The sequence below is a fragment of the Perissodus microlepis genome, chromosome 3, assembly GCF_051167445.1.
Source record: "Perissodus microlepis isolate ML-2025 ecotype Zambia chromosome 3, ASM5116744v1, whole genome shotgun sequence".
NCBI classification, from domain to species: Eukaryota; Metazoa; Chordata; class Actinopteri; order Cichliformes; family Cichlidae; genus Perissodus; species Perissodus microlepis.
The window spans coordinates 51,887,904-51,900,747 of record NC_140463.1 but is presented as its reverse complement, the minus strand read 5'-3'; the positions used below and the strand labels follow the sequence as shown (position 1 = coordinate 51,900,747).

The following is a 12,844-nucleotide window of genomic DNA, read 5'->3' as shown; positions in this document are numbered from 1 at the left end:
TTATACAGTCATTGGTTTCTACACTGGTTAGCAGGCAACCGTCTGCTGGAGGAAACAGTCTGAGTCACATGACTCTCTGTGGTGGAAATGTCACTTCCTGTTGGAGCGGAGCCAACTCTTTGTGACGCAGTTTTTATAAAATCAGACATTTACGTGTTTAATCTACATCTAAACTCCACCTGTGATAAATAATCTATCAAACCAGCTGTGACCTCTCTGTGAGTCTGTAGGTATAAAGACTCAGAGCTCAGAGTCTCTCCATCGAGCTCAGGCCACAGTCAGAGAGTCAGTGAGGGGAGAGCAGCGGCTCCTCTCCACCTCCTCCACAGACTGATGGAGGCAGGAAAAACTGCCTTCAGTCATCAGGAAGTAACAATGACTCTGAGTTCAGCTGCTGACAATCAGCTAACTCTGCTGCTGCTGCTCTCATTCAGACTCTGATCACACACTAACAGATCATGGCGGACACACTCGGCCTCGTTGGTCCAGCTGTGAGTCTGTTACCGTGAACTATGGAGCGGCAAATTTGTGCTGGAACTAAGCTGCACACAGCTGATGTTAGCCAGGAAAACATTACACACTGTTAACATTACCTCAACACGGAGCTTCACACGGAGACGATCAGCATCAGTCAGAGACACAAAGTTCAGGAAGTGAAAGTAAACTTTGAACAGGAAGAAAACAGCCAGAGAGCCGTTTGACAAACACTCTGTGACAGCTGCTGTTAGAACAGATGTTACCATCATGTTAACAGTGGTCATTGAGAGCATCACAGTCGGTGCTGCTGTCTCCTGTGTCTGTACAGAGTTTGATCTTCATCACATGATGTTCGTCTGTCTCTGCATCTGTTTCTCTGACTGCAGCTGTGTTTGGAACAACCAATCCTCCAACACCTCAACTCTGCTGATCCTCTTTGAATCCTGGATCAGGAAGTTGAATATTTGGTCTTTAAGTTTCTGTCTTAAACTCAGTCTTACTTGGAGCTTCATGAGTGTAGCTCCTGTTCAGATAGGTGTTCACAGGGACAGGTATTAATGACCTTCCTGTTCCACATGTGTAAATGTGCACACTGCTGTTTGTCCCACGTGATGCTGCAGGATCTGCCCCACGCTCCCGTACCGGGGGCAAAAGACGTGTGTGGTATCCACAGAAATCTCAGCTAAAGTCTGATAGAAAACATTTCTACAACCACCAAACACACAAAACAAGCAATGATTAAAAGAGTAGTTACATAAATGCCCAAAAGTCCATAAACAAACAAAACCGATCAGACTTCATGTAACCGGCTAAAGTTAGGCTAGTTAGCTCCCAGAGCTATCACCGATTCCAAACACCAAGTTTCACCGCACTCCGACTAAAACTCACTGAAATAGTTGCAAAAGAAGACCACAAAAACACACAGCGGCGCAAATGTGCTAAGACAGATTTCGTCCTTTTTGCCAGTACCTGATAGCATCGTGATTATCAGCAGCTACCACGGCTGCATCAGAGCCACATCCATCAACAACCGCCATTATAGAGACTGAAAATGTGACGTCAGTCCAGGGTAAAAGCGCAAAGGATTCTGGGAACGAGTGGCAAGTGGTACTAGTTCAAGCAGGCTTTCACATGAAAACAGTCACACAGCGATAAAAAGACACACAAAGAATGGCAAGAAGCTGTTGTATTATTAACTGCAATAGTCGCATGACAGCCACGGGAAGCCGACGGGTAAAAAGATCGGTTTTTATCGGATTACGTCGTGGAAGAGAAATTGTTTAATCCATGTTTCCGAAGTAACAAAGAGCTGACAGATGGCCTGGTTTACATCTGTAATGCCAAAAAAATCCACCAGAAGGCACTGTGAATGTAAGCTCTTCTTATACCTCTCCCAAACAGGAAGTCAGAAACAAAAAAAACATCCAACATAGTTTCAGTGTTTTTGATTAAACTAAGATAGGAAGATATAATTTTTGATATATGATAGTGTTAGAGGACTTACTAAACAGATGTATGTCACTTGACAGCATTAAAAAAGTGAAATTAAATATTTAATTTTTTTTTTTTAAAAAGTGGTCAGCCGAACGGTTGATTTGTCCCTTCATGGTGCTAATGCTAACATAACCTAAATGTTATTAATGTTGATTATTTGCTATAAAATCATTGTTTATCCATTGCTGTTGATAAATCAAATTAAGTGTTAATTTGATTAACATGATCCAGCTCTCCAAGACCACAGAATAAATGCTACACCCTAAGACCCCAATGACCAAAACCACAAGCAGATGTGCTTGATTTGCACTGTTTTTTTTCTCTTTTTTAAAAAAAAATAAAAATGATTTTGCACAGTAGCATTCAATCAGAAGTGGCCTGAATGTGAGTATTTTGTGCTGTAGCACATTTTTCACATTTGCAGATGAAAAAACTATGTATTTTGTTGTTTGATATTATACTGTCCTTTGATGGAATGAAAACAGCAATGTTCACTGGCATGCTGCTAGAAATAAACTGTATCCAATGCCCTGGATAGGTTTTGTTATTCATTTAATTTTAATTCGGCTCTTTATTTAATTTTTTTCAACTGTATTATCTAATGTACTTGTATTTGCATGACACTCAACCGTTTGGTACAGATCAATATTTTAAAAACTACAGGGTCTATTGAAAAAAATGATTGTGGTTATTACTCACCCAAATCAACAAGAAATGCAAAAAAGAAAATTACATTGCTTTTTTTCTTGGTGAGGACCTCAAAGGGCTAAGAAACCTGGCCTTGATCACAACGTTTTAGCTAATTATAAGCCTATTTCCAAGCTGCCTTTAGTTTCCAAGGTTTTAGAGAAAATTGTTTTTAGTCAACTGAAAGATGACTAGATGATAACGGCATCCTTGAGGTTTTTCAGTCAGGTTTTAAAACCCTTCCTAGCAATGAATCTGCATTATTAAGGGTTTTTAATGACATCCTTCTGGCATGTGATTCTGGTAACCATGTTGTTCTTGTCTTGCTTGACCTAACTGCTGCTTTTGACACCGAAGACCACAATACTCTAATTTCTCAATTAAGTGATGTGGTGGGTATTGGTGGCCAGTGTTGGGGAGTAACGGAATACATGTACCGCCGTTACGTATTTAAAATACAAAATATGAGTAACTGTATTCCGTTACAGTTACCGTTTAAAAAGGTGGTATTCAGAATACAGTTACTTTGTTGAAATAAATGGATTACACGGCGGTACTTCCCTGTTTCATATTGTCGCGGGTCAGGACTGTTTGGGTTTTGTTTGACAGCTACGTTCTGTTGTTCCAGGCGGCAGCGTTACGGTTGCCATGGTTACAGGGTGACGCTCTCTCTCTGCGCGTTTCCTGGGTGAGAGAGCGCCTTTTTGTTGTTGCTGTTGTTGTTGTTGTGCTAAGGTAACAGGCAGAATGCTACAGGTATAGCTCTAAAGAATGTAGCCTGATGGGCAGTGTAGTCCGTGCTGCAGGGAGAATGAACTGCCATACCCGTTATGTGTCTGTGAGCGAGGGAGGGAGAAAAAGGAAAAGTACAGCTGTCATCAAGCAGAAACGGGAGCTGGAAGCATGTAAATATAATAATAACCACTGCAGCCAAACAGAGTGCCTGACGAGCCCAGTTGTAAGTAAGCTATTAAGACTCGACTGTACACTGTGTTCGTGTTTTCCTCCGAAACAATAAGTTCCGTTGGAGCAGCCTTTCAACGCCTCTCTCTGTCTCTCGCTAGCAAAGTTGACCCAGACAACAGAGTAAAGCTAGTTTTCAGCTACGAGCCCGACACGAACCCGACGTATTAGCCAGAGGTCCCTTTACTACGGTTCGGAGCCGCGGACCTTCAGTAATAGTAATAAATCACAGCAATAGTACATTCATGTAGTTGTAAACAGCATGATAATATGTTAAGTAATCCAAAGTATTCAGAATACGTTACTCTCATTGAGTAACGTAACGGAGTACGTTACAGAATACATTTTGGGGCATGTATTCTGTATTCTGTAATGGAATACATTTTAAAACTAACCTTCCCAACACTGTTGGTGGCACTGCACTCAATTGGTTAGGTTTATTTGTCAGAACTTTCTCTGTCAGCCTTCTCGGTTCCAAATCATCTTCTGCTCCTCTGTCATGCGGCGTCCCACAGGGTTCAATTTTAGGGCCACTGCTCGTTTTACTGTATTTATTGCCTCTGGGTTCCATCTTTAGAAGGCATGGGATCGCATTTCATTGTTATGCCGATGACTGCCAAATTCATTTGCCACTGAAGCAGAAGGGTGGCATCTCCATAAAACCTCTCATGACATGCCTAGATGACATTAAAGCTTGGTTGGCTCTAAACTTTTTAAATTTTAATGAAAAGAAAACAGAGTTGTTTGGACCCACTGGTCCCTGCGAGTCCTCCTCTGTAGATTTGGGAATCCTGGAAGTTTATTTTAAACCTGTTGTTACTGATCTTGGTTTTAAGTTGGACATGATTTGAAATTGGACAACCAAATCAGAGCAGTGGTGAAGTCCAGTTTTTATCATTTAAGGCGACTGGCAAATCTTTTCTTTCAAAGCAGCACGTTGAAACAGTGATCCGTGCTTTTATTTCTTCCCACCTGGACTACTGTAACGTACTTTATGTGGGGGTCAGTCAGTCATTGTTCTCACGTCTGCAGCTGGTTCAAAATGCTGCTGCACGGCTCCTAACAGGAACTTGTAAAAGAGAGCATATAACCCCTGTGCTGGCCTCCCTGCACTGGCTACCTGTGTCTTTTAGAGTTCATTTTAAAATTCGTGCCGTTTGTCTTTAAATGCTTTCACAGTCTTGCCCCGCTTTAGCTCTCTGAGCTTCTTCATCTCCACACACCGTGTCAGTCTCAGGTCAGCTGACCAGCTGCTCCTGGAGGTACCGAGATCCAGGAGGATTTTATTTTTTCTTTCTTTTATTTGGCTTTTATTTATACCTTATGTAATTTTATTGGGGGGTTTTTGGATTTCACAAGGAAGTCAAACAAAATGCAGTAATTTGCAAAACATGCTGCTAAACACAGCAGTACTACAAATTATTCCACCTGCTGAAAAGTGGATCTAATGTGGGCAGACTCACACTTAGCAAATAAACCTGTGATGTGAGAATGTAATCAAACTGTTGATCAGAGGCAAAGTAATTTAAAGTTTTATGATGCTATCGTCTAATGTTAGCTGACATGATGTTAGCTTGTAAACTTATGTTGTTGTCTGGGTCTCATGTCTGATCTGATGATAATAACTGTGACAACACAGAGATTAAATAAAGGATGTTTGTGGGATTTCTTATGTTAGAACTATAACTTCAGTTAAGGAGTGAGACGTAAGGTGACAAGGAGAATGAAGAGAATGAGAAAGAAGTAACTGGGAAGAGAAAATGAAAACAACAATTTGAAATGATCAAATATTGTGTCAACAGATGCTGGTGATTTTAAAAATTCAAGTGATTTTAAGGTTTTATCGTATTTGTTGTTGTTTTTTTCATATTCTTCTATTTGCAAGAGGTTATTAATAAAACAGGTTCTCTTTATGGTTTCTCTTTTTGGACGCACTCTCTACAGCTTATCACATCCAAAATGGCGGATGTCAAGTACAAAACCTCGACAGAAACAATCAGCAAGAATTTTTGCATCAGTCCCAAAATAAAACTGTCCAACTACAGAGTTTTAAAATCCAACTAAACTATGAACAGAGATCTTTTACAAATAGGCTATTGATGAGATGACAGTGGTAACAAAAACGTACACATCCGCGCACACAGACAAAATGGCGGGAGAGCGTTTAATGGTCGACCTCATGAGTCCGTCACTGTGAACTATGGAGCGGCAGATTTGTGCTGGAACTAAGCTGCACACAGCTGATGCTATCCAGGAAACATTACACACTGCTAACGTTACCTTCACACGGAGCTTTACACGGAGACAATCAGCATCAGTCACAAACACCAAGTTCAGAAAAGAGGAACTTTGAGCAGGAAGGAAAGAGTCAGAGAGGCATTTGAGGACACGTTTACAACCACGAACATCAGAATCTGTCTGTGCTGCATTCAAGTGCAAGTTGGAAACTCACTAATCTCTGTCATGTTGTCCAAAGATGATTTATTTCTGCTGGTTTTCCTGTTTGAAACACAAACATGTGTCAGCACTTTGTTGTTCTTCACCCTGCAGCATTTGAATATTTCAGGACTAAACTGATCATAAATTCATGAAGTCATGACTGAAAGTGCAGACTGAGAGTGGATCACATGATGTTTAAGGTGTGTCATGTGACATGCTCAGTAATGTCACACATGTCTAGATTGTCCCTGATATCATAACTGCTCAAACACTGATGATATTTGAAGAATTATTACTGATGGCAGCAAAGTTTGAATGGAGCTCTCTGTCTGTGCTGATTTGTCGCCCTCTGGAGGTCAAAGCACAAACTGCATGATGTCACTGTAACCACCACAGTGACAGGAAGTGTTTTTAAATGATGAAATGTGTCAGTGATGCTGATAGTGTGTTCATCGCAGACGTTCAGGCTTCATGTTGACATGAATCAAAGTGAAAGCAGAGAAACTGGAATGAATCAGGTGTTGTAGAAGATGGAGAAACAGGTTGGAGAGAGGATGCTGCTCCTTCTTTGAGATCAAACATGTTGTGTTGTTCACGTGCTGTCAGCACAAAGAAACCATGGAAACAAAGTGTGAGTGAAATCAGTCCAAAGTAACAGAGTGAAGAGCAGCAGATAAAGCACAGAGGACACAAAAAGGAAGGAAAGAAGGAAACAAGGTCCATCTGTGTCCTTTCAAACAAACAAGCATCAACGTCCAGGACTGAAACATGAATCCACTGAGAAACTGAGCGCTCCACCATCCACTCCAAATACACTCACTCCAAACAGGCCATCTTTGATATCCAGTCTATGCTCTGGGCTCCTGCAGCCTCTCCTTCAAAGCTCTGAGGCTTTCTGTCTGCACTGACTCCCTGCTTCTTCAAACCTGTCCTCAGGTGTTCCAGCTTTGCTCCCACATGCTGCTCACAGCCAATCGGATCCTGACTTTCGTTCTCCGAGCAAATGCTGGAGTAGATCCAGGCTGCTCAGACCCTTCAGATCAAAAAGCTCAAAGTGACAAATGTGTCCAGAAAGCATCGGCCAACATCGAGTCCCAGGAGAGAGGAAGAAGGTGCTGTTTGTTCATACACCTGTACTCATACTGCAGCTTTAAAGACGGCATTAGCCCCTCCCCCAACTGTGTGCTCCAGCCAATCACAGGACAGACAGTTTGTACGTTTGTACACAGTATGAATCCAGAATCCATCACACAAACAATCTTCAAACAGAACAAAGACATCAGCACTTAGAAAAAGCCAAACAAATGGAAGTTGAGAGCTTTCAAATCTTCTGGGATCCTCGGGCTGGGAATTCCAGTCATGTGTGGAGAAGCTCTGAGGCAGCGAGCGGGCTTTGAAGCAGCTAGCTTGGAGCCACAGGCTGGATGCACTTTCAGCCAAACAACAGAGACGACCAAACGATACAGAAGCTTTGAAAGTGGCGTCGCTCGTCCTGAAGTGCGGCCGTTCAAAATGCCGCCGCGTGCGCACGTTGGAACCTTTGAGCACTATTGCTGCTTCACGCTGGTGCGTTTCATTGGTTTGACAGCTTTGACTCATTGCTGCTGAACTATCCACATCTAGCCCTCGCTAAAGTCACTCATTTGTTTTGATGACTGAATAATTTATCAGAGTTCATGATGTGTTTAAATGTTCAAAAACGCACATTAATGCGGGCGGGCAGATATATAGATAGAGAGATAGATAGATAGATAGATAGATAGACATGCACACACACAACTTTGAAAAGATTAGACTGTGGGTGTATATTTCTGCATCAAAAAGCAACTGACTGTTAATATGAAATGGAAAGTATGGGTGACTTTGCCAGTGTTTTTATTTCAGTGTGGGTTAGATATGATTCAGGTGTGTTGATCCAGGGTCGTATCTGTAACATGCAGGACACCGGCCCACTGATATAAACACACACTGTAGTGCTTTTGTTAGTGTAAGTTTCCTCATGATGCTAAATCTTGAGTATTGACAGTGAGAAAAACTATTAATGTTTGTTAAATGTAACCAATTTTGAGGTATAAAGGTGAATTACAGCACAATAATTACTTGGGCTCGTAATAAGACCCTGGCCAGAATCAGAAGACACCAAATTTGTAGCCAAAGTATTGAGCAGCAATAATGACCTGGACACAATGTTAACTTTTGAGTAACCACTCTTGTATTGTTACAAGGTATAACAGATATTTGTCCAATTTGTACAGATAAAGTACAAAATAAAATAAATAGTGTGCACACTCAAACAAAATAAAAGTACTCGTTGGGGCCCTTTAAGAATTTAGAGTTAAGCTGGCGATAGCCAACTTCAAAGGTCCTTGTGAGTAAAATAGAGATTGACAGACCACGTGACTTTCGCGCATCGGTACACGTGGCAAAAGAATCAAAGCAATGCATCAAACACAAGCATTTGCAGCACTGCAAAACATTCATTCTCCGGTTCCAATACCTTCTTGCTTTTTCTTTGCCCCCCAAAAAAGGAATGTACCAAACAAAGGAGAACAATGCCGTACAAAGACAGACTTGATGAAAAGTCAAAGAAAAGATACGAGGAAAAAATCAAAGGAGTGAAAGGGTTAGACCCTTACGAGAACCGGAGAATGAATGTTTTGCGGTGCTGCAAATGCTTGTGTTTGATGCATTGCTTTGGCTGTGTCCCTATTAAGAGACCGCACGCTTTAAGTACGCATTTTGAGTGCGATTACGTCACCGCCACGCGACGACAGCTGTCCCAATCCGAAGTGTATTTCAAATGCGTACTCCAAATGCACCGTCGATGTCCCCAAATATCAAGCGTGGTCCGGTGCACGCTTCGTGGTCCCATTAATCCCACAATTCATCACGCGGCGGTGGGTGTGGATAATTTTGCCGCAAAATACGGCAGATGGGAACGTTACCAGGCTAACAGCTGAGTGAGGAATCAGCTGACTGAACCTGCTACCAGGGTAACCAGATAAAATAGGGCCGAAGAGGACACCGACAGCTGAGGAAGTCGAGGACATTAAAAAGTCCCTTGACTTCATAATGGAGGAAATTTCTACTATCAGGTTGCAGCAGAAAAATATCATTGAAATTGTGGAGGAGGTAAAGCTCCTCCGCATCCAAAATGCCGAAAAAGATAAAAAGATTGCATACCTGGAAAGTAAGGTCGCTGACCTGGAATAATACTCCAGGATAAACGACGTCATCATCACTGGGCTCCATATTAAACCCCGGTCATACGCTCAGGCGGTGACCGCTGACAGCAATGAGGAACCTGGAGAGCTTGACATTAGCTCCACGGAACAACAGGTGGCTGCTTTCCTGCGGTCCAAAGGGATTGCCCTGGACTGTAACTCTGTCGAAGCATGCCACCCTCTTCCCAGGAGGAACGGCAACATACCGGCTATTATATTAAGGTTTGTAAATCGAAAGTACAAGATTACGCTGCTGAAACAAGGAAGAAAATTAAAAGGATCTAATGTCTTTATCAATGAACATCTAACCAAACACAACGCTGAAATAGCCAAAAAAGCGCGACACCTTAAGAAGCTGGGAAAAATCCAAAGCACTTGGACGACGAACTGCAAAATATTCATTAAACTAAACGGATCACCAGAGGAAGCCAAAGTTCTGACCATTAAAAATATGGAGGATCTCGAAAAATATCAGTGAGCAACACGATCTGGACGGCAAACAAGGTAACAGACAACCACACACTCACTTATGACACACACTGGAAGGAAGAACTCAGATACATCTGGAAGAAACAGCTGCATCAGTCAGACAGTTGCAGAATATGATCAATTGGAACTGAAAACATTTAACTATATGGATCACAATACACATGACTTGGAATATGAAATAGATCCAGACAACAACTTCTTCTCATCTAACAATAACCATTGCTGCTACTATACAAATAAAGACTACAATCAGAGGATTAAAACTGAGAATAAATTATCAATTATCCACTTTAACTGTAGAAGTCTCTATGCTAATTTTAGTCATATCAAAGAATATCTTAACCAGTTTTCACATCCATTCAGTGTCATTGCCTTATCAGAAACTTGGATCAATATGGAAAAAGGAACAGACTTTGAACTGGAGGGTTATGAATTCACATTTATAACTAGGCGAAACAAAGGAGGAGGAGGAGTGGCCTTGTATGTGGACAAATCCTTGAAATTTAATGTGGTGGAAAAGATGACAATGGTGATTGATAATGTACTAGAATGTATTACAGTTGAAATTTGTAAAGAAAAAAGTAAAAATGTAATCATTAGCTGTATATACAGAGCTCCAGGTAGTAGTATTGAGACATTTAAAGACTGGATAGAAGAAACATTTATTGAAATAGCTTGCAAAAAAGTTTTCATTTGTGGAGACTTCAATATTGATTTGCTAAACCCAAATAAACATAAAACCACTGAGGAATTTATAAACACAATGCACTGTATGAACCTATTCCCTAAAATTACTAGACCTACCAGGATTACATCACATTGTGCAACTCTCATAGACAACATTTTTACAAATGACATTGAAAATAAGACTGTAAGTGGACTCCTGATTAACGACATAAGTGACCATCTTCCAATTTTTACAATCTATGATAGGAATTACAAGATCAATAAAATGGACAGTAAAAAAGAGTACAGACGAGTAAGAACAGAAGAAAGAATGAATGCATTTAAAAAAGATTTATTGAAAGAAAACTGGGGTGAAGTATATCAGGAACAGGACGTTAATAGTGCTTATAATGAATTCCTTAGAATATTTACATTACTGTACAATACCAACTGTCCAATAAAGCAATATAGTAGGAAACAGAAATATATGGACTGTCCATGGATAACAAAAGGTCTGCAAAATGCATGTATAAAGAAAAATGCTCTATACAGAGAGTTCTTAAGAACGAGAACTAAAGATGCTGAAATCAGATACAAAAGATATAAAAATAGGTTAACTAATATACTTAGATATAGTAAAAAGGAATACTATAAGAAGCAATTAGATATAAATAGAAATAATAATAAAAGATTATGGGAAATCCTGAACTGTCACGGTTTGGCATGGCAAACCGTGGGGGGTGTGGGGAAGGAGGACCCAGGCGCGGTGCTCTATGTACAAACAGTGCGTTTATTTACAGTGTGTGGTACAAAACAACAATAAATCCCCGTGTTTTTCCCCAGACTCCCGTGTCGTGTCCTCCTAGTGCTCTCTGCTCCCGTGTCTGCACTCCCGGTGCTCGCTGCTCTTCAGGCCTTCCACGCTCCTCCTGCGGGAAACAATAGCGGCAGCTGTCAGGACACTAAACAATGGCAGGCATGCACTTAACAACAAAACCTAAACTGGATGACTAACGTGGAGTCTCAAGCAATGATCCCACGCCAGTGGGAGCTCCAAGACTCTCTTAAGTAGCTCCCCCAACGAGGCCTGATCAGCAGCAGGTGTGTGGCTTCGGGTGTGGCCCGTCCCCTAGCAGGGCCACACCCACCAGGCCTGACGGCGCCTATAAACGAGTGCTCAGACACACAGCCACCCACACACACACATATGTACAAGCATAGAGAAGAAGGGGAAGCAACACCAAAAATACATAATAATATAACAGGTCCATGACTGCCCAGGGGTCCTGGGTCGCCCAGTCCCAGGACCCTGACATGAATAGTGTTATAAAATGTGGGACTGGACAAAAGAACTATCCCAAGTATTTCATTTGTAATGACCATGAAGAATACAATATGGATGTTGTGGCAAATAGTCTCAATGAATTCTTTGTAACTGCTGGACCAGATTTAGCAAGAACAATCACTCATCCTGGGAAAGCACAGGAAAAACCGGATACACTGATAGACAGAAATCCATATTCTATGTTTCTCACAGCCGTTGATGAAAATGAAGTTCTTGAAATTGTCAAAAAATGTAAAAATCACAAGTCTTTGGATTGTAATGATATTGATATGATAGTGGTTAAAAGAGTCATTGAGGCTATTATAAAACCATTTACGTACATCTGTAATTTATCATTTCAAACTGGTCGATTTCCAGACAGAATGAAAATAGCAAAAGTTATACCTCTATACAAATCTGGAAACAAACACCATTTCACAAACTACAGGCCTGGCTCTTTACTACCTCAATTCTCAAAAGTTCTTGAAAAACTGTTTAAAAACAGACTGGAAAAATTTATAGATAAACATAAACTACTCACTGAGAGTCAGTACAGATTCAGATCAAGCAGATCAACATCATCGGCACTATTAGATTCAATAGAATACATCACAAATTCCATAGACAAAAAGCAATATGTGGCTGGGTTATTCATAGACTTGACAAAGGCATTTGACACTATAGATCATGATATATTAATAAGAAAACTGGAACATTATGGTGTCAGAGGGGTAGTTTTAGATTGGGTCCGGAGTTATTTAAGTGACAGAAAGCAGTTTGTGAAAATAAATGGTGGTTGCTCCTTATGTATGGACATTGCTTGTGGTGTACCCCAAGGGTCAGTTTTGGGTCCAAAATTCTTCAACTTGTACATTAACGACATCTGTAAAGTGTCCAAAGTATTAAAAATGGTTCTCTTTGCTGACGATACAAACATTTTTTGCTCTGGTGATGATCTGCAGAATTTATTGGAGGATATGACTAATGAAATAAGTAAAGTGAAGTTCTGGCTTGATAAAAATAAATTATCATTAAATTTGAATAAATCTAAACTGATGTTATTTGGAAATAGTAGTTTAAA

The 12,844-nt window shown here is 40.7% G+C and overlaps 1 protein-coding gene and 1 pseudogene across 3 annotated transcripts in view; one reads left to right on the top strand and one right to left on the bottom strand.

The window, feature by feature from the left end:
• Positions 1 to 6,000, bottom strand: part of LOC146391910 (NACHT, LRR and PYD domains-containing protein 3-like) — a 50,755-nt gene extending 44,755 nt beyond the window's left edge. For all 3 annotated transcript variants that reach the window (XM_084915535.1, XM_084915544.1, XM_084915551.1), the window contains exon 1: positions 5,902 to 6,000. The gene's annotated coding sequence lies outside the window, so the exon portion shown is untranslated. The remainder of the gene's footprint in view (positions 1 to 5,901) is intronic.
• A 3,064-nt stretch (positions 6,001 to 9,064) lies between these two features.
• Positions 9,065 to 11,142, top strand: LOC146391909 (uncharacterized; annotated as a pseudogene).
• The last annotated feature ends 1,702 nt before the right edge of the window (positions 11,143 to 12,844 follow it).